The sequence below is a fragment of the Dipodomys merriami genome, unplaced genomic scaffold (assembly GCF_024711535.1).
Source record: "Dipodomys merriami isolate MVZ:Mamm:240054 unplaced genomic scaffold, mDipMer1.0.p SCAF_10, whole genome shotgun sequence".
In the NCBI taxonomy this organism is placed as follows: domain Eukaryota; kingdom Metazoa; phylum Chordata; class Mammalia; order Rodentia; family Heteromyidae; genus Dipodomys; species Dipodomys merriami.
Genome location: NW_027202271.1, coordinates 23481195 through 23501674, shown reverse-complemented (window position 1 = coordinate 23501674; position 20480 = coordinate 23481195). Strand labels below are relative to the sequence as shown.

Genomic DNA, 20480 nt, shown 5'->3' with positions numbered 1-20480 from the left:
ATTTAACTATTTTGGTTTTTCCCTTCCCCTCCCCAAATTAGAGAAGTGTATACACAAGATGGAAGGCACTAACATCAGATAAAGTGAAAACAAAGGTTATACCATGGGGGAGGAACATACAAAGAAACAAAAAAAATCACATGGTACATTATAAATACATTAGAAACAATAGAAGTAAAAAGATAATTGTGTCCCTAACCTGAGGTTCATTTCACTTAACATCATTTTATATGGTCATATGTACATAGTTTTTGGCATTTTCTGCTTGTCCTACACATGTACTAGTTATTGCAAATAAGGGAAACCATGGTACCTGTTTCTTTCAGCCTGGCTTACTTCATTTAATATAATTTTTTCCAATTCTTTCCATTTCCTAACAAATGGGGCAATGTCATTCTTTCTGATGGAGGCATAGAATTCACATATATATATATATATATATATGAATATATATGTGATATATATATATATATACATATATACATACATACCACATTTTCTTGATCCATTCATCTACTGAGGAGCATCTGGGTTGTGGGTTGGTTCCATAGCTTAGCTATGGTAAATAGTGCTGCAATAAACATAGTTGTGCTGGTAGCCTTAGTATGGCCTTGTTTGTGATCAGTGGGAGCTTTATGTGGAGTCTTTTGAGGAACCTTTATACTGCTTTCCAAAGAGTTTGAACAAGTTTACACTCCCACCAGCAATGCAGTAGGGTTCTCTTTTGGCCACATCCCCTCCAACATCTGTTGATATTAGAGTTCTTGATTATAGCCATTCTGACTGGGATGAGGTGGAATCTCAATGTTGTTTTGATTTGCATTTCTTTTATGGCTAGAAAGGATGAGCATTTCTTCGTGTATCTATTGGCCATTCTTATTTTTTCCTCTTCAGAGAAGTCTCTCTTTAAGTTTTTAGCCCACTTATTTATTGGGTAGTTGTTTTTTGGGGGATTTGTTGTTGGGGGATTTAATTTTTTGAGTTCCAGGGATATTTTAGATATGAGACCTTTGTCATTGTATGGCTGGTGAAGATCTTCTCCCAATCTGTGGGCTTTCTATTGATCTTGCTAGCTGTGTCTGTTGCCATGCAAAAGCTCTGCACCTTCATGCAATCCCATTTGTCCAACCTTTCTTTCATTTGCTATGTTTCTGGGTCTTTATTAAGAAAATTTTGGCCTGTGCCAAGGAGACCCAGGGTTTCTCCTATTCCTTCCTGTAATGATTTCAGGGTGTAAAAATATGGAACACTTCATGAATTTGCGTGTCATCCTTGAGCAGGGGCCATGCTAATATGTGCTGCCTAAGCGAGCACTGCAGTGTATCTTGATCCATGCCACTCCTTTCAACATTCTCACCATCTCCTCCCAACTCATCCCTTCTCTCATTTTTCCTGATTGTTTTTAGAATATATATTCTACATTCTTGACTGCATTTTTCTCCCCTTCTCCTCTTCATTGGGAAGTCAAACTTTAAACTATTACAGTATCTTGCTGGGCACAAGTGGCTCATGCCTATAATCCTAGCTACTCAGGAGGCTGAGATCTGAGAATCATGGTTCAAAGCCAACCCTGGCAGAAAAGTCCACATGAGATTCTATCTCCAATTAACTACTCAAAAACTGGAAGTGGAACTGTGGCTCAAAGTGGTAGAGAGCGCTAGCCTTGATCACAAAGAGGCTCAGGTACAGGGCCCATTACCTGACTGAGTTCAAGTTCCGGGACCAGCAAAAAAACAAAAACAAAAACAAAAAAACCCTCAACATACCTGTAATAAGTGCCCTATAAAATACTTTCTATGAATGATATACATGTAACTACTTCCTTAATCACATTCTTGTTTTAAATCTTTGACTAGATGTATGCTACTGCTTGTGATTCTCCTATATCTTAGCAGTCCAAATTTTTTCTTCAGTGCTACAGTCTTTTTTTATCTGCATCAGTAATTCTGAGAATTTGATTGAATATAGATCTGTGTCCTTATTCCACTAAGAGACCTCCCAGCTAAGAAAAGTCCAGGACCAGATGGTTTTACAGCGGAATTTTATAAGGCCTTCAAAGCAGAGCTCACACCAATACTCCTCCAACTCTTCAATGAAATTGAAAGAGAAAGCTCACTACCGAACACATTCTATGAAGCCATCATAACCCTCATCCCAAAACCAGGCAAGGACTCATCAAAGAAAGAGAACTATAGACCCATTTCTTTGATGAACATTGATGCAAAACTTCTCAACAAAATTTTGGCCAGTCGACTTCAACAATTCATCCAAAAAATCATACACCATGATCAAACAGGATTCATTTCAGGGATGCAAAGCTGGTTCAATATACGCAAATCAATTAATATTATTCACCACATCAACAGGAGCAAGAATAAGAACCACATGGTTATCTCAATAGATGCAGAAAAAGCATTTGACAAGATCCAACACCCCTTTATGATGAAGGTTCTGGAAAAATTAGGAATCCATGGAACATTCCTCAATACAATAAAGGCTGTATATGACAAACCTACAGCCAGCATTATACTCAATGGTGAAAAACTAAAGCCATTTCCTCTTAACTCAGGAACGAGACAAGGATGCCCACTCTCTCCACTTCTCTTCAATCTAGTATTAGAATGCCTAGCTACAGCAATAAGACAAGATGCAGACATAAAGGGGATCCAAATAGGGAAAGAAAAACTATGTTTCAAATTTTTTTAATAGTTCCTATGCCCCAAGTAACAGAACAATCAATCAGGCTACAGTTTCTTAATGGAAAGCATATCTTCTTATCAATAATACATCCTATGTGTCATCCCTAGGAGACTACTACTAGCTGCTTATATCTGAGAGCCTGACTTGGCCTTCCCCTTTGGAATGTTTTCTTCCAACCTATAATCCCACATGGGTAACTATTCTGGTGTCATGATATTTGTGGGAGTATAAATCTGGTGTGTATTTTCATACATTTGGATTTAACTGATGAATTTGAGCGATGCAAAAATGAAAAACATAAGAAAATGGATGGCAATAAATTAGTCATGGGCCACCATATACTGACCTAAAGAGGATAGTAACATCCGAAAATACAGCAGCAGGACCACATGCATGCGTGGAATCAGATTTTAGACATGTCCCACAGATGCAGAATATCTGGAATCAACATGTGCGACCCACTTATTGTTTTATTTTTTCACACTTAATTTGAATTGTCTACTTTCTCCCATCTCAGGGGTAAGGAAGGTGATACAGTGGTAACCCTGTGAGCACTTTTTGGCAACCCAGTGAGCACAGAGTGACATTCTGCGGTATTAAGTATGATGGTTTTGCAATTGGGAGTGTGGTTTGCTGAGGGCCTGTGTGACACTGTGCATTATATCAGCTTGTTCCCCAAGATGCTGTAAAATTAATACTCTTCTCACACAGACACCTGGACACCCAGGCCAATTGGTGTGAGCGTTGCATTTTAAAATATTATTCAGCTGTGTTATTTTTGTCTTTGCTATAAATAGAAATACAAATGAATGACAGTTTCATACTTTAAAAGTAACTTTGTTGCCTCCTCCTTTATGCTTGGTAAGAAATGTACTCATTACCTTGCTCATGTAATTGTAACCCCTCTGTAAGGTATTTTCACAATAAAAAAAACTATTTAAAAAAAAGAAAAATAAATAAAAGTAACTTTGTATTAGTCTTTGCACATTCTTATTAAAACTTCAAAACATAAAGAAAGGACAACATAATTCCAGTTCTTTGCTTTATCTATAATGTAAAAATGCCTTTTCAATACTTCTACTGAAGAAAACAGTACTTTTACCTACACACACACACACACACACACACACACATATCATCTTAGTAATCACCGATTTGGATCATCAAAGGGCAGATATATAATAATTTATAGTTAGTATAAGGAAATTTTAAGAAAATTATTTTAGAAATAAAGAGTTTCCTTAAAAAGAACAAAAGTAGTCTCTAAAGTGAATCACATTATGTTTTTATTAAGACAAAAAGAGCTTCCAAAACACAGTTTGATAGTAAGCTCTATTTTGCTATATAAGTAGGGTTATCTTTCTCTCAAAGGTCTTGGGTTGCTAATTCTGTAAGCCATTTCTCTGTAATTTTCTGATATCTCACACAAGGTTAGCATTTCTAATGGGCTTTCAAGGATTTCTACTCATTTACCCAAATCATTGTCCTCGTTCAATATTTTGCTAGAGAAATGCTACCTGTGTATTATTTAATAACAAAGCCTGCCTTTGAATCAATACATAAGATCTTAAAAGGCAAATTACATCTTATTTATCTCAAGTGAAAAGTTGAGCAATACCCTAGATGTTCATGTTTCCAAATCAGTACAAACTTCAATCCTCACATGCATACGCTGAATGACAAATGTTTCCCATAGGCCTCTTTGGATGAAAATTTGATCTATTTTTCTACTGTAAAAAAAAATCAGTCCTGAACATAATAAATACCAGTTTTTTTTCATAAAGGATCAGAATACCTTGAAGACTGTAAAGGGTGGGGGGAGGGTGGTAATCCATTAAACCAATTTAAAGTCTAATAGTCACTACATTGTCCTTAACACGAACTAAAACTATAATATTGAAAATCTGATTTTAATTTTTAAAAATAGAAACAAATTAATAGAAGTCCTACCTAAAAGCAGATTAATAACAATTTCTTATTTAGCACTTACTATTGTCTATGTAATACTGGGTACACAGAATATTTACAAATACTAGTACATTAGTTGCTCTGTTGTTGTTGTTTATTTCTTTTTCTTTTTCACAATGGTGCTAAACAAAAACCAAAAGACCCAGTGCAGGGGTCTAGGAATAGAAGTAGAATATAACAAAGAAAGCAGGTTGGATCTCTGGGGATGAAAGTAGGGAAGAGAAATATAGAAAGTGAAAGAGCAGAATCAGAAATGGTGAGTATGTGAAACTCCTTTGAGGTCCTTGAAACTCAACAATAAGAGAATGGCCCAAATCTTTTATGAATGAAATGCTGGCAATAGTTGAGAAGTGTTTTTTGTTGTTGTTTTTTGTAAAAATAGTATCGTATTTTATTGCAAAGGTGATGTACAGAGGGGTTACAGTTGCAAAAGTAAGGTAATGAGCACATTTCTGGTTGAACAGTGTTATTCCCTCTCTCATTTTCAGCTATAACCTCCCTGCAAGTTGTCAAGTTCATTTCCAACGTAGTGTCTTATGAGTACCGCTGTTGCACTGGTTCACCCCTTGTCCTTTGTCTCACCATTTTGTTATTCCCCTTCCCTTCCCCAAATCAGATAAATGTATATACAAGACATGGGATACCAAAGAAAGTGGAACTACATTACACAGAGCAAAAATTCCCTTACTAACTGATGATCAGAGAACAGCAAAGTAGGTAGTCGAGAAGCAAAATACAAAGGAGAACAACATAAATGGAGACGGTTTTGAGGCACAAGCAGGTTTCTTAATGCAATACTTCACAGAGGAAGATGAGTTTTCCCACAGCACCAACAGATTCACTTAAGGCAAAGAGAAGAAGGCCATAAAGGCACAAACACTTAGAAAATCTTGCTCTATCAATAATAACAGACCACCCAATGGGAAATTCTAAGGCATTCTATATCTCCAACTTGTATGCGTCTTTATTTTGCTCAAGTAAATAAACACTGGTCATATAACAATGTCAATAGTCAGGGGAAACAAGACAAACAGAGCAAAAAATGTATTCCTCTTACTTCTCTCTCTGGCTACTCATTTTTACCCACTAGAGTAATTATTATCAAATGCTAATAAGTTTTTACAGAAAATACACAACTATTTCAACCATATTTATATTTCCTCTGCAATTACAACAACCCCAAATACTTCTCTGTACCTTATGTTTACACTTGATAATATAGCTTGGTGATCCTTCACAAGTGCTTTTAAGCAGTGCCTCATTATTGGTAATGGGCTTGTAGATTCTATAGCACTGATGCTCTTGATTTACTTTACAAACACCTATTGACATACATTCATATACACAATTTCCTTTCTGTACTATATATATGCAGTATGACCTTGTATTTGTCATTCTTAGTGTTATGATTCATAGAAGTTATAACACATTGGACTATTGGTTGTAAAGTACTCCTTTTCTCAAGCTCTGTGTTCTCATGTACTTCACTACCATACTGACTTTGGTCTTGATCACATGACTCATTTAAACTAATGAGATGTGATGGTACATTATCACATTTGATTCCTGAGCTGAGGCCAAACAAAACCTAGCAGAATCCCTTTCTACCCTTTATATATTTCATAGGAGGATCATCACTCTGCTTTTTCAGACAGAGCCCTGTAACAAAGTCTCAGGGATCTATATGAAACTGGTCTAATATTTACAATCTGTCCTTGCCCTCCCAAGCCTCTGTGACATTCAGCCAACTTTAACCAAACCACAGCTGTCCTGTGTATCAATCAGCATGACATCAAAGTGTGTTGTCAATTAGTAAGATCCAGCCCAAAGAAGGAAGACTGTTATATAGCATTGTACCAGAAATATTGAATGTGTGTTCCCGCTTATAACTGGTTATAGTAAGGTCCTTACCTACAGCTTCAGTCACTAAAACACATCATCAAAATGCTTAGCCTCTTCTGTGTCAAAGCATCCTTATCTTAGTTTTTTATATTACACTTAAAGTGGGTGAGGATGATTTTATCTTTTTTCCCAAACTGAAGCCTATGTTTTCTTCTCTATCTATGAAATTTCTATATTTTTGTAAAGTATGAATTCTTCAGAGAGCTGGAGCCAAATCCAGATGGTTTGACAAAGTGTACACTTCAAAGGCATGCCTCCAGTGACCTACTTGCTCCCATTAGATCCCACCTCTTAATACTCCATTCAGCTACAAGCTCATCAATGGACTAATCCATTGATGAAATTAGCATGCTCATGGTCCAGTCACCTGTCATAGTTCCATCATCTCAGGACCAACCTAGGCTTCAGTGCAAGAATCTTTCATAGGAACACTCCAAACCGCAGATCTTATAGTTTACAGTGAGATCCCATATGAATATCCTGCTTTTATAAGACAGTAAAGAGGGAAGGTTCAGATCTAGTGAATCATAAATGAGTAATGGGTTCCTCCTGTTTCAGAGTTTCCTCTTTCTTTATTAGGGAGAAACCCAAAGAGTTGTGACAAGGATCAAAAGGAGAAATAGTGACAACAAATGTGGTGACATAGATCCTAATCCACTGTCTTATAAACTGACTTGTTGACTGCTAATTTATTTGTTCAACTACTTAAATATAATAAAAATGTAATGTTTTACAAAAGAACAGCCATAGCAGATTAGGGAGAAACAAGAGGCAAGCAGAGAAAGATGATCGTCCTTCAGTATAAGTGGTTAGTTTGGTTCCTAGGAATCTTCCTGAAAAATCCATAACACTTATGTCTAAGATCTGAGAAAAAGAAAATGAGTATTCCTCAGATTCTGTCTTCTACTAACCTAAATTTTTCCTGTGTGGAATTAAGTACAACTTTTGGAGGTACATACTTAAGTCCTGAGTTCCCACAAAGGAATTATCTACAATAGAGCTTTCAATCTGGAGTCAGAGGCAAGAAGTTTGAGAAAACTTGGCTTTATAATGTAATGACTAAGTTAGATTAATCAGAGCCACACTGATGTTATTAGTACAGCAACAACAGAAAGAAAGGACAAGTGAGTAATAGAAGATGTAAAGAGATGTTTGCTAGAATTTGATATAGTCCATACTTTGGACCATTCAGATTACTCATGCCCTCCATTACTATGTTAGTTATCCATCCCTGTGACAAACAAAGGAAGAAAATTATCATCCCAAAAGTCCTTTCCCATCTTGATCCTTTTATTCATCTCAGACCAACAGCCAAGGCATTCACTATGTACCAGAGGTCTATGTCTTTTTACAGTTCACAGTTAATAAAACTTTGCCAAGAGAGTCAATCATTCTTAGAGAACAATCTTTCAAAACCTCACTTGAAACTCAGAATCCTTTTGTTTTCTCTTAATGATTATAGGATATCGCTAATATCCCCAAAGTGAAAGTTTAGAAAGACACATTTGTGTAATAAAAGTAGGTTACATGTGAATCTGGGTCTCCAGTTCATGAAATTTACTACTGCTGCCTCAGCTTTGCAGACTCAAACTCTCATACACCTTTTCTATTGAACAATGGCCTGCTAAAATGCCTCCCAAACCCTGTCAATTCCTGGATTTAATGTCTCTGTTTATAATAGGTATCTCAAAAAGACTAGTCATTCTTTTACTCATGATCAAGTTGCCAGTTTTTGTGAGGGTCAAGGACACGCAAGTAGCTAAAAAAAGCATTGCGTACGCTCATCTCTCTTCAGTCTTGCCAGTCCTGAAACAGTATCACTCTCTACTGGGATCCGAGCCCACTGGACCTGTAAGTCAAATTTATAGAGATAGAGGTATATAGTTGTGTATATCTATTATTTATGTATAGTATATCTTTATATATGATAAGATAGATATTCTTATATAACGTATATATTCTATACACATTTTATGTGTGCAATATGTACTTATATATTTATACATATTTAAACATAAAGTATATAGTGCACATATACAAATATATATAAACTAGACAAAAAATAGACAACCATACAAATCTAAAGATGCTCCACAAAAGCAGTAAAGTTTTTGTAATGGAAAAAAATGTTGCCAATTTTAAGGAGCTTGCCCTTTGTTGTGAAGATAGATGGCTCACATTTGTGCATGTATGTATGCAGGTATGTAAGTATATGCATATGTATGTATTTATTGTGGATTGGAGGATTTTACTTGCACTTGTAAAGCAGGCAATCTTTGACAAACCTTCAATCCCTTTTTTAGCTTCTCCATTTTCAAAGTAGAGTCTTGTTTTATGCCCAGGCCAGCCTGGAAAGTGATCTTCCTATTTGTGCTCCCCTATGTAGCTGGCTGTGACAGATACCATTGTACCATTTAGAGATATGGGGTTTCACCAACTTCTTATGTCCAAGATTCTTATGTCCAAGATGGTCTGAAAACAATGATTCATGGTCTCCACCTTCTCTGTAGCTGGTGTTACAGGGTTGAACCACTGTGCTCAGTATGGATGGCTCACCATAATTACACACTGAAACTTCACTTTTGTGCTACAAAATGGCATTTGAGTCCATGAATATTCAAAGGTTTTCCACAAAAGCAAAGTTTCAATATGTAATTATGATGATTCATCCATACTGGGCACAGTAGCTCAAGTCTGTAGCACCAGCTACAGAGAAAGTGGAGACCATGAGATCATTGTTTTGAAGCCAGCTTGGGCATAAGAAGTTGGTTAGACTCCATATCTCTAATCTGTCACAGCCAGCTACATAGGGAGGCACAAATAGGAAAATCACTTTCCAGGCTGGCCTGGGCATTTTTGTTTCTTCTCCCTATGGTATATCCCCTGTTACCACTTTATTTGATTTAGGTACCCTGGGTGTTGTATATACATTTATCTGAAGTAGGGAAGGAAAGAGGAGCAACAGAATAGTGAGGCAAAGGACAAAGGAGAAACCAATGCAACAATCATATACACAAGACAATATGTTGGAAATGATCTCTACAACTTAGAGGGAATGGAGGAAGGGAGAAAATGAGGGAAGGGGTAACAAGTTTGACAAGAAATGTACTTATTGGAGCTGGGAAGGTGGCTCAGTGGTAGAGCACTTGCCTCACATGCATGAGGTCCTAGGTTCGTATTCCTCAGCACCACATAAGCAGAAAAAGCCAGAAGTGGCACTGTAGCTCAAGTGGTAGAGCTCTAGCCTTGAGCTGAAGAGCTGAGGGATAGTGCCCAGGCCCAGAGTTCAGGCCCCATGACCGTCAAAAAAGAGAAAAGAAAAGAAAAAGAAAAGAAATGTACGTATTACCTTACTTATATTATTGTAACCCCTCTCTACATCACCTTGACCATAAAAAAAATTACAAAAGAAATCCCAAACACTTGTCCCTTTTTTTCTGGCAATTATTAGTATGTTATCATCAGTAAAATCACCCAGTACAATATCTGGAGGATATAAAAATAATTGATATTTTTGTGATATATTATGACAGAGGAGATGATGATTAGAATATCCTGGGGCAGGACAGGAATTTTTGAATGTTTTCTCTTCATGCCCAGTCAGAATGCTTTAATTTTTCCTATTGACAAATAACAAGAAGAAAACATTTGCCAGATCAATGAGCACATATGAAGTGCTGAAGGCTTTAATGATCTGCTCAAATGAAAATCCAACATGGCAGTTGAAATGGAAACTATCAACTTGTTGAATTTATAGCTATCAGTCTTCATTGACCACATTTTGTATCTCATTTTTGGAAGAACTATAAAGATTGATTAAACTCAAAAGTTCCTTGCTTTCCTTCCCAGAAGATATTGTTGCTTGTGATTTATACCTTAGCAGGGGTAGGATAGTTTCCAGCCATTTCTGAGACTTCCATTTGGCATTTCATACTACAGTGTTTTTCTTATCTCTAGACATTGTGATATTCTGACAGCTGTTTGATCCATCAATTTCAAATGTATGTTATATGGCCAAAGCAACAATCATACAATGTGTCCATGGACTCTCTTAGGCTCATCTTAAGAGATGCACTTGCCCCCAAACTATTCCTGACTTCCATAAATTTTGATTGGTATTCTATAATGCTGTTTGGGTTTCCAGGTATTAATGTACATGTACACATATAGTTGTATTAGTCTGATTGGGTTGACAAAACAAAATGCCTTAAAACTGGGTAACTGGTAAATAACAATAATTTATCATTCACCAATCTGCAAACCAGGAAATCTAAGGTTCGAAGTCTGAAGAGGACTGGTTCTTCATAGATAGCACCTTTTAGGTGGTGGGCCAATGGGAGTCTGGAGTTGTTAGCCCTTCCTGAAGGTCCTTCCACTTACAACTGCACTGGAGACTAGATTTCCACATCAGGGGAAAGAAAAACATCCAAACTGTAGTAGTATTTTAATTGATTCCTAGATCTGTCATGGTTCCTAGATCTGTTGTCTAGGAGTATATTCCTGTATTGCTCTTGCTTGTCTATATTTTGCAGAATCTCCTTGCTATTGTTTTGGCCAATGTGGAAAAAAATATGTTAGGTTTGAAAAGAAATTTGTTAAGATGAAATTGTTCCATAGGAGGAACTTACAGTGAACAAGAGAATAGAGTTTACAGAACATGGCTAATTTTAAGAATGTTGGATAGGGAAATCAGAAGAAGGGATGATAATTAAATCTCTCAGATAGATAAGAAAGAAAGAGCCATTCAGAAGTGAAAAGAAAAAATTAAGAATAAGAGTAAGACAGGGGATAAAGTGAAGTACTGCATATTCATATGTGAAATACCAAACTGAGCTCTTTTAACAATTAGTATACACTAAAAATGAATGACAAGAATGCAAAGTGTATCCAGTCCAGCCTATGAGTATTAATGGGAGGAGGGAAGGTGAAGAGAGGGAGGCACATGGTGAATATAATAAAACATATTTTATGCATATGTGTGAAAATAGAACACTGAAGCTTGTTGAGATTAGTTTGGGAAGTAGGAAGGAGGGATGAGGAAGAGCATCAGAAGAGAATAGTCTGTATGCCAATATGGATATGCCAAAATAAAACAGCTTTGGATAAATAATTGATGCTAATTTTAAGGAGTGGAGAAAAACTAAAATGATGAGAAAAGGTGCCAAAGGAAAGATTTTTCTAAGTAGAAGTGGATCACTTTATATTTTAAAAAAAAATAAAAGAAGGATCTTCTTTATCTTTAAATAAAGAAGACAGAAGGAGGATGACAACTGGAATGGAGAAAAATAATAGTATGCAAGTGAATTCTGTAGAGCAATAGGCAATAATGGCAAGAGTCAAATTAGATCATCTAATGGGTTGAAACCCTGACAGGTGTTAAATCAAGCTGAAAAACAAACAAATGACAATATCAACAACAAAAAGGAAAGAGGGAATGTGATGGCTAACTTTGGCTAAGCTAAGGTAAATGGTTGTTCAGTCATAAGTAATACTACTTTACAATGTTCCCTAAAAGAATTTTTAAGATGCCTATCAATAGACTCTGAGTGAAGTGCTTATCTTCATAATGCCAGGTAGAAATCAGTAGATAATTTTATGAGAAAAGTCTGAGGTCTCCCTAAGAACAAATTCCACATCTAAATGTTTACAAATTCAAGACTACAACCTCAATTTCTAACAATATATCTAGCTTAGAGGTCTACTTTGCAAATTTCACAGCTACCACAGTTTCAGGAGCTAATTTCCAAAAAAAAAAAAATCTCTTCACACACACATACACGCACACACACACAGAGTCCTCAGATTCTATTTCTGAGAGACTTCTAATGAATAAAGAGTATGTTTTAAAAAGCAGATATGAGTAGTTAGTTTACCAGAATTTACCATTAAAATGATCAACATTTGATAGAAAAACCTTGAAAACACCCACTCCGTTTATCTTTATAAGTTAGATACAAAAATTGTAGCTAAAGTTTTAGAGTGTTCCTCCCGTGTGTGGTAAATGTCATTGAGATGCTTAACAAAAACAAGTAGCCTCAGTTTTCTTTTTTCCTTCTCTCTCTCTCTCTGTCTCCCTCCCTCTCTCCCCCTCCCTCTCTTTCTCCCCCACCTCTCTCTCTTTCTCTCTCTTTTCTCTATCTCCCCTCTCGTCTCCTCCTCATGTAGCCTAGACTGGTCTCAAACTGTCACATTGTGCATTAGGCTCCCATAAGCTAGAATTACAGATGTGCATCACCATACCTGACTAGCTAGGTTTACTATTATTTCACACACACACACACACACACACACACACACACACACACACACACACACACACACACACACACACACATACACACACACACACACGAAAAAAACTACAAAAATTTAAAGGCTATATTGCATAATATGTTGTTCATTTCCAAGGAGAAAAAAATTATTAGTATGTAATAGCTGTACAAAGTAACTTGTTTTATATCATATTCAGCCCTCATTACCTTACCTTTTTCCCCATCTTTCTCCCTCCTTTTTTCTGTCTTCTTCTTTCCAAATAGTTCCCTTTCTATTTTCATTGCTTTGAAAGAAAAATCTAGATTCTGCTTATAGTAGAAAACATGTGATCCTAGACTTTTTGAGTCTGACATTTCACTTACCATGTACCTACTCCAGAAATCATCTGAAAATGTTTTCTGATTTGGAAGAAACAACAGGAAGCCATTCATTTTAATTCTTGAAACTTGCCTTTATATAGCTTCAAGTCATTCATGAGTTTCTCACTAAAAATACTTTTTAAAACTTAGTCTCTTAAAGCTTGTTTCTTGAGACAGGTGCCAGTGGCTCATGCCTGTAATACTAGGTACTCAGGAGGTTCAAAGCCAGCCCATGAGACTCTCATCTCCAATTAACCACTCAAAACCTGGAAGTAGTGCTATTGGCTCCAGTGATAGAGGGCTAGCATTGAGCACAAAGAGACTCAGGGACAGCACCCAGGCCCTGAGTTCAAGCCCCACAACCAAAAAGAAAAAGAAAAAAATTTGTTTAGTTTTGTTTGTCACCTATTGGGAAAAAATCCTAAGAAATGTGCTCATTACTATTAAAATATAGTCCTCTAGTTATATCAAATGCCTGAGTTCTCTTTCTGTAGCTGAGAAGGCTTGTAAGCAGAACAGATGGAAAAGCACCCGCAGACTGTAATTGCAAATTTCTTCTGTCATCAAAGTGAACAACCCTAACAGAATTCGATGGCATTAAAAAGATTAATCTAATTAGCATTTCATGAAAAAGTTTTCGATACATAGAGAATAAAAGAGGAAAAGACACAATGGGCATAGAGTAAAGGAGAAATCTATTTGCATTCTTTACAATATTGATTAGCATATAATTAAGAAATGTAAAATTTTAAGATTTATATTTAAAACATGCATTAATATGTTGTTTTGAAGCCTTCATGTTTTACACAATTCATCAAACTCAAAAATAATGATCATATTCAATTCCAATTAATGCAAGCATGTAAAATAGAAGTGTAAAAACAACCCACATTCTGATAACAGCATCGCCCTTGCCAGTATAAATAATAGATGTTTGTAGCTTTAGAACTAAGATCTTAACCTTAGTACTATTGTTTGTCAGATTTTCTTCAAGGAATTAACACATATTAAATCCATTCTTTTAAGAAAGTGTTGTGAAGTAAATATTAAAAGTTTCTCCATAAAATATAAAGGAATTAAAGAATAGAAAGAAATAATCTGTACAGAGAGACACAGTTAGTGGCTTAAGCCTTAAGGCTAATATCTTTCTTAATTACTATATGTTATCCCAGAACTTTGTATTGCTCATCCAGCCATCTTTCTCTTGTGATCCACACTCTCCTTTCCAAATGGACTGGCATAAACAGTAAAGTACTAGGAGGTCAGATGGAGAAAGTCATCTGGGCTCAAATACAGATTCAATATTTAGTTGAAGTATCATTCCCAAAATTTATTGTTATACCAGCTGATTACTCAGGAGAAAACTCAAGGATCTCATATATAAAAATAAATATGGAAGTGTATATACATGCTTCATAATTGTGCAGGTACTACTGACTACCAGTTGACTTTTGGTACTATATTTGTGTGTGTGTGTGTGTGTGTGTGTGTGTGTGTGTGTGTGTGTGTGTATGTGTGTGTGTGTGTGCGTGTGTGCTGGTCCTTGGGCTTGGGGCATTATCGCTAAGCTTTTTTGTTCAAAGATAGTGCTCTACTACTTGATTCACAGCTCTACTTGTGGCTTTTTGGTGGTTAGTTGGAAGTCTCACATACTTTCCTCATCCTCAGATCTCAGCCTACTCAGTAGCTAGGATTGCAAGCATGAGCCACTAGCACCTGGCTCAGTACCATTTTTAGTATGTATAGAATAGCTGTAGACTGTGTGTAAACTTACAAAGTCAGGGCATTTGATGTTGAAAATGATGGCAGTTGAAAATGACAACTTTGGAAATGCTTCTTTGTTAAGATTCCACAATAATAGCTTTTCAGAGCTCTTGCGGCCTCTCCATAAAATGCTGGCTGGGACAGATCAACCACAGAACTTTATTCTATTTAACTGGAAATTTTCTTCTCAAACCATCTGGGCTGGCAGGTGTTCATCATCAGATCTGAGTTGCTATGAGACAGGAACTAATGCTAATGCGGTATAGAGACAGAAACCTACATTTTGCTCATTTGAAGCAACTTTATATTTGCTAGCGCTGGAGTACTAGCAACAATTCATGACTTTCCAAAATACAAAATCTGTAGTTAAAGCATTCCAAAGATGACATTCTACTGATCAAAAATGATAGGATAAATTGATGGCAATGTGTGTTTGTTTACCTTTATATACTGTGTGAATCTTGATTGTTTTTTTTTCTTCTCTTTCTTGGTAGGAAACAACTCCACAGTCTGTGTATAATTTTCAGATGTCTGGCTCTCTCACATAAGCATTAAATTTTTGTCCTAAAAGAAAGAAGAGCCTCAAATCATTTACAACTGGTTGTCACAATGAAAATATTTAATGTATGCATAAAACACGCACATACACAAAAGCATCAGTTATAAGAAGAACCATCAGGTTGGTGAGTTGAATTTGTCTTAATAGTCAGTAGCATCACTTAAAATCCAAATTCAATGTGATAGTTACCAAAAGACAGTCAGTCTCTACCTAGGGGAATCTTAGAGAAAAGGTAGAAGTGGTATGTAACATTACCTTTGAAATGTATAGAAACAATTTCATAGACATATGGGAGGGATTAACAAGTTCAAATCATAATCCTGAGGTCAGGATGACTCCTCAGACAAATAGCAGAGCAAGAACACACCTGTAGTCCTGCTGATCAAATGGTGAGCATGGGAAGATAACACTGACAATTTGAAAGAACTAACAAAACTGCTGTTTTTGTTTTTTCAACATGGTGTTACTCTGTAGGTACAGCTTGCCTTGAGCCATGTAAATTCAACATAGTCACAACAAGCACAGGATGAATGTGTGGAAATGATAATTTTCAAACTATATTTGTTGTATCTAGTTGCTCCAGAGTGATTCATATTGGTAAGGGCGGGTAGACAGGCAGGCAGGGAGAGAAAGTGAGCAAGAAAGACCCCAACCCCATTTTAACTTTAATAAAATCATGTATCCTTTTTGCAAGTTGACTTTCAATGTAATATTTTGCTTGAAAAGAAACAAACAAGTTCCACAGCTGGTGTCTCATGACTGTAGTCCTAGCTATTCAAGAAGCTGAGATCCAGGGTATAGCTATTCAGAGCCAGCCAAGGCAGAAATTTTCAAGACCAGAAACTAGAGAAAAGCCAAAGTGAAGGTGTGGCTCAAGTGGTAGAGACCCAGATTAGCAAGCAAGCTGAGTTAAATCCTAAGGCCCTGAGTTCAAAACCTGATACCACAAAAAAATAAATAAATAAACACAAAATAAGAAAAAATTTAAAAATCTACTGTAGTAAAGCATAGAAAAGGAATAAGGATTTCCTGAAATAGAATGTAATTAAAAGATGATAAGTGGCATAATGAGATAGATAACTAACTCTACTGTGGATAGAAATAAAATATTGTTTTGTACTTTACAGAATACACTTAACCTTAAAGCAAATTATAGTATATGTATGTGTTTATATGTATGTGTGTGTGTTGCACTACTAGCATAGCAAACAGAAATTTCCTCTGATTTATCAGTAAGAGAAAGTTTCAACAACAGTAAAGAAATGGAAATAGATGCTGTTTAATAAATTATCTGGTAAATTACCGTGTATGTTCCTCTTTGATCATAGTATCATTTTCTTTTGGTTGATCATATGGCTTGAACTCAGAGCCCAGGCGCTGTCTTTGAACTCTTTTGCTCAAGGCTAGCACTCTACCACTTTGAGCCACAGCTCCACTTTCAGGTTTTGAATGGTTGATTGGAGTCTCACCGGGACTTTTCTGCTCAAGCTGGCTTTGAACTGTGATTCCGAGATCTCAGCCTCCTGAGTAACTAGAATTTCAGGCATTATCTCATTGTTTTGCTTATATACATTATATTATCCTATAATGTACATTGCTTATAATAGATTATTTTGCATAATTACTTTGCTTGAGAAGCTTTCCATATTTGTCTTAATTATTCTTCATGATTCGTCCATCTATGGGTGCCTATTCTCCATTTCAAAATTGTGGAAAGCAAGACCTAAGAGTGTTTAGGAATTACTTTCAAATTACAGGAAGAGTTATTGACAGCTAGAGAGATCTGCAGAACTCCAGAGCTTGACAATTTCTACTGCAAACCATGCCACCTGCACAGACTATAAAGATGAAAATTTTCTTATATTTCCTCTTATAACATAATAAAAGAAAAGTAGGTATTTCTTTTCTGTGTTTCCTCCTTATCAATCACAATCTAATCAGTATGTTAGCAGGCCTGGTGTGATCAAAGAAAATACTCCCTGCAGTTTTCAATAGTTAATCCACATCCTTCCCTAAGAGAGTTATTTTGATTTATTTCAAAATTTCATCTGAAGAGTTGAACCTCTGAAGCAGCAGGAATCATATTAAGGATAATTCTAAATGTAGTAGTAGAATTACCAGAAATCGGGATACAATTCTATTCTTCCATACATGGTCCTAAGTGTATGTCAAAACAGCAGGCTGTGCACATTTTAATTGTGGCGTAGATCGATTTACTTTACATGGCAAGGAGTATGTAAGAAATTCATTTCTCTAAAAATGAAGAAGAAATCTGCCCTAATGACAGAACTATCCAGGTAACATGATGCTTTCAATTGGAAAACAGCTGGATACCCTGCATGTGTGAAGAATGTGTCACTCTCCTAGGCAACCCAGATGAACCTGCTGGTTCCGTAAGAGTTCTTTGCTTGGTAGAGTTCCTTATTGATATCAGATTTATAGCAATGGACATTGGTATAAAACAATGGTAAACAATTTCCAGAATTTGCTTTCTCTGTGAATTGAGGTGGCAGAACACATGAATTGACAAATCCCAGATAAAAAGGGTAACACATTTCCACCAGCAGCCACCCTTGGTGAACTCTGTGTCAGCTTTCAAGAGCATTTGCTTTCACACATTGCAAATGCAAACATATAAATACTTCTCACCGAGAGAGAACACAGTACATTTCACTAGGTGGATAAACACATCTTACTAAATACATCCTTCCTAGAAGTCACAATGAAGCTTCATATTTCTCCTTTCATTCACGAAGGACATGATGTTTAGTGTCTACATGATACTCAAAATAACAGCCACCCTGTTTTATTAAGAAGTCCTTGTATTATTTTTCACCCACATATCCCATGATCCTAACTAGACTAATATCTGTAGAACTGGCTTGGAGGTTCAAAGACATGAACAATATAAGTAATATTCTATATCATTCTGTCCTCTGACCTAAGAACTGTTAGCCTAGAAAATGTCACCCCATCTATACTGCTGGTTCTTTTTTCCTTCCTTTTTCGTAAGTAGTTTCAGTTTTGCAGAGCACAAGATACCTCTAAAAGCATAAAAGAAAATTGATACTGCTTCTTCCCAAATACCTAATCAAGACAGATATTTAAAGGTATTAAGTGTACTAAATATCTAAATCTCTACAGCTTAAAATAAGCAGCAATAATACCCTGGAATTTTTCAGAGTTTGGGTCATCCTCCAAATTAAAGAAAGAAGATAAGTAACATGATAGCAGAAATTTAAGAAATGATACTAGATTGGGAGATTATATCATATAAACAATATTATACATACTATACATATATATTATATAGTGTACTATAATATTATACATATAATATACTATAGGTTATATATTATATACAATATATAATATGTAGTAGACACTTACCAAAGCAAAATAAATGATTATAAATAAGTGTACAAATATAAAGCAAAAGAAATGAAAAAGTCTGGGGAAAGTGCTAAACAAACAACAAATGATAAAATAATGTATTCTTTTAACAAGAAACTGTTTAACCATATTTTAGTGTGAACAGAGAAATAAACCAACATCGTTGTTCATTGCTTTACGTAAAGGCACAGATTTGATTCTGTTTAGCAGAATTAAATTTCCGTTTATCATTTGTATGCCTGGCTGCCCCCATCATGGAACCCTACCCAAACTTTACTACAGACTTTTAACAGGAAGCTATCTGATGTCCTAGGTTCACAACTTATGACTCATTCTGCTGTAATAAGTTTGGAATGACTGTGTTGCAAAGCTAATTAGGCAACTGGCTATCATTAGAGCTGTACAGTCTCTTGCCAGTTTGAGTTTTATAAGTGAAATTAGTGTGATGATTCCAGCCACTCTTCTAACAGACATTTTGCATTATTAAGCTATGTTTGGCCCACCTCAGCAATTAACTTTCTCCCAAAACACACTGTTTTATCCAATTTCTCCAAAAGAAGATAAAAAGAAGATTGGAAAAGCAACCAATCCCAAATCATAACACAGATAACTAACTAAACTATGCTGCAAGCCATATGGTGTATGTGTTTTTTAATTGGGAACACGTCACATCAAACCTCAATCCTTGATGAGTTTTAAATATATCCCATGACACTATCCATTTAGTCATTAGTAACAACTGCAGTATTTATAAAGAGAAACTACAGAGACTAGGGACTGTGCTTGGAAATAAAATATAATATGGGAAGGGGAATTTCTCTTTTATACTTTTAATAGATAAGAAAGGCCAAAAGTATTTTCCTCCTCTCACAAAACACACAACAAATCACTTTTGACTCTAGGAGTGGGAGACGTTTTCCCCAAACACAAACCAAACAATTCTACAGTGAGTATTCTCTCATTCATCTGAACTCTGATACTATCTACCTAGAAATATTGGTACTACAATGAAACAAAAAGTATATTTCTACACACATAGTGCCCCCAAAATTGAAATATAGCTTATTCAATATCCTGAGGATATACTAGCTGGGAAAACTGAGCTGGCTGGGGAATAAATTTTCCACATCATGATTCTAATCATGATATTTTCCCACTTAAAGCCCTCACATGCTCCTTATTTCCCAGGACAATGTGAAGCAAGCTTTCATAAAGATGAGATATAAAGGACTTGAAGGACTCTTTTTGTTTTCTGTAGAGCTACTCAAATCATTTGATGTATCGGAAAGTAGTCATAAATAAATAAATTCTATTGCAATAAAACGTTGTTTATTTTTAAAAAGTAGAATGTGACTTGGATTTATCTCATATTCTAACTAATCATCTAGCCTAACAAACAAAATTGCACATATTCACACGTATATTTCTAATCTTCCCTCTGTCTTTACACATCTCTGCGTAGGATGCTTTTTCCTTGCACATGTCTGGTAAATATTACCAGTATTGTCATTCTCAGTATATTTATCACCAATTTTATGTATATTTTTGTGATGCTGAAGATT

The 20480-nt window shown here is 35.8% G+C and overlaps 1 pseudogene; it reads right to left on the bottom strand.

Moving 5' to 3' along the window:
• Window positions 1–1235: 1235 nt before the first annotated feature.
• On the bottom strand, window positions 1236–1416 carry LOC138806624 (U6 spliceosomal RNA; annotated as a pseudogene).
• Between the last annotated feature and the right edge of the window lie 19064 nt (window positions 1417–20480).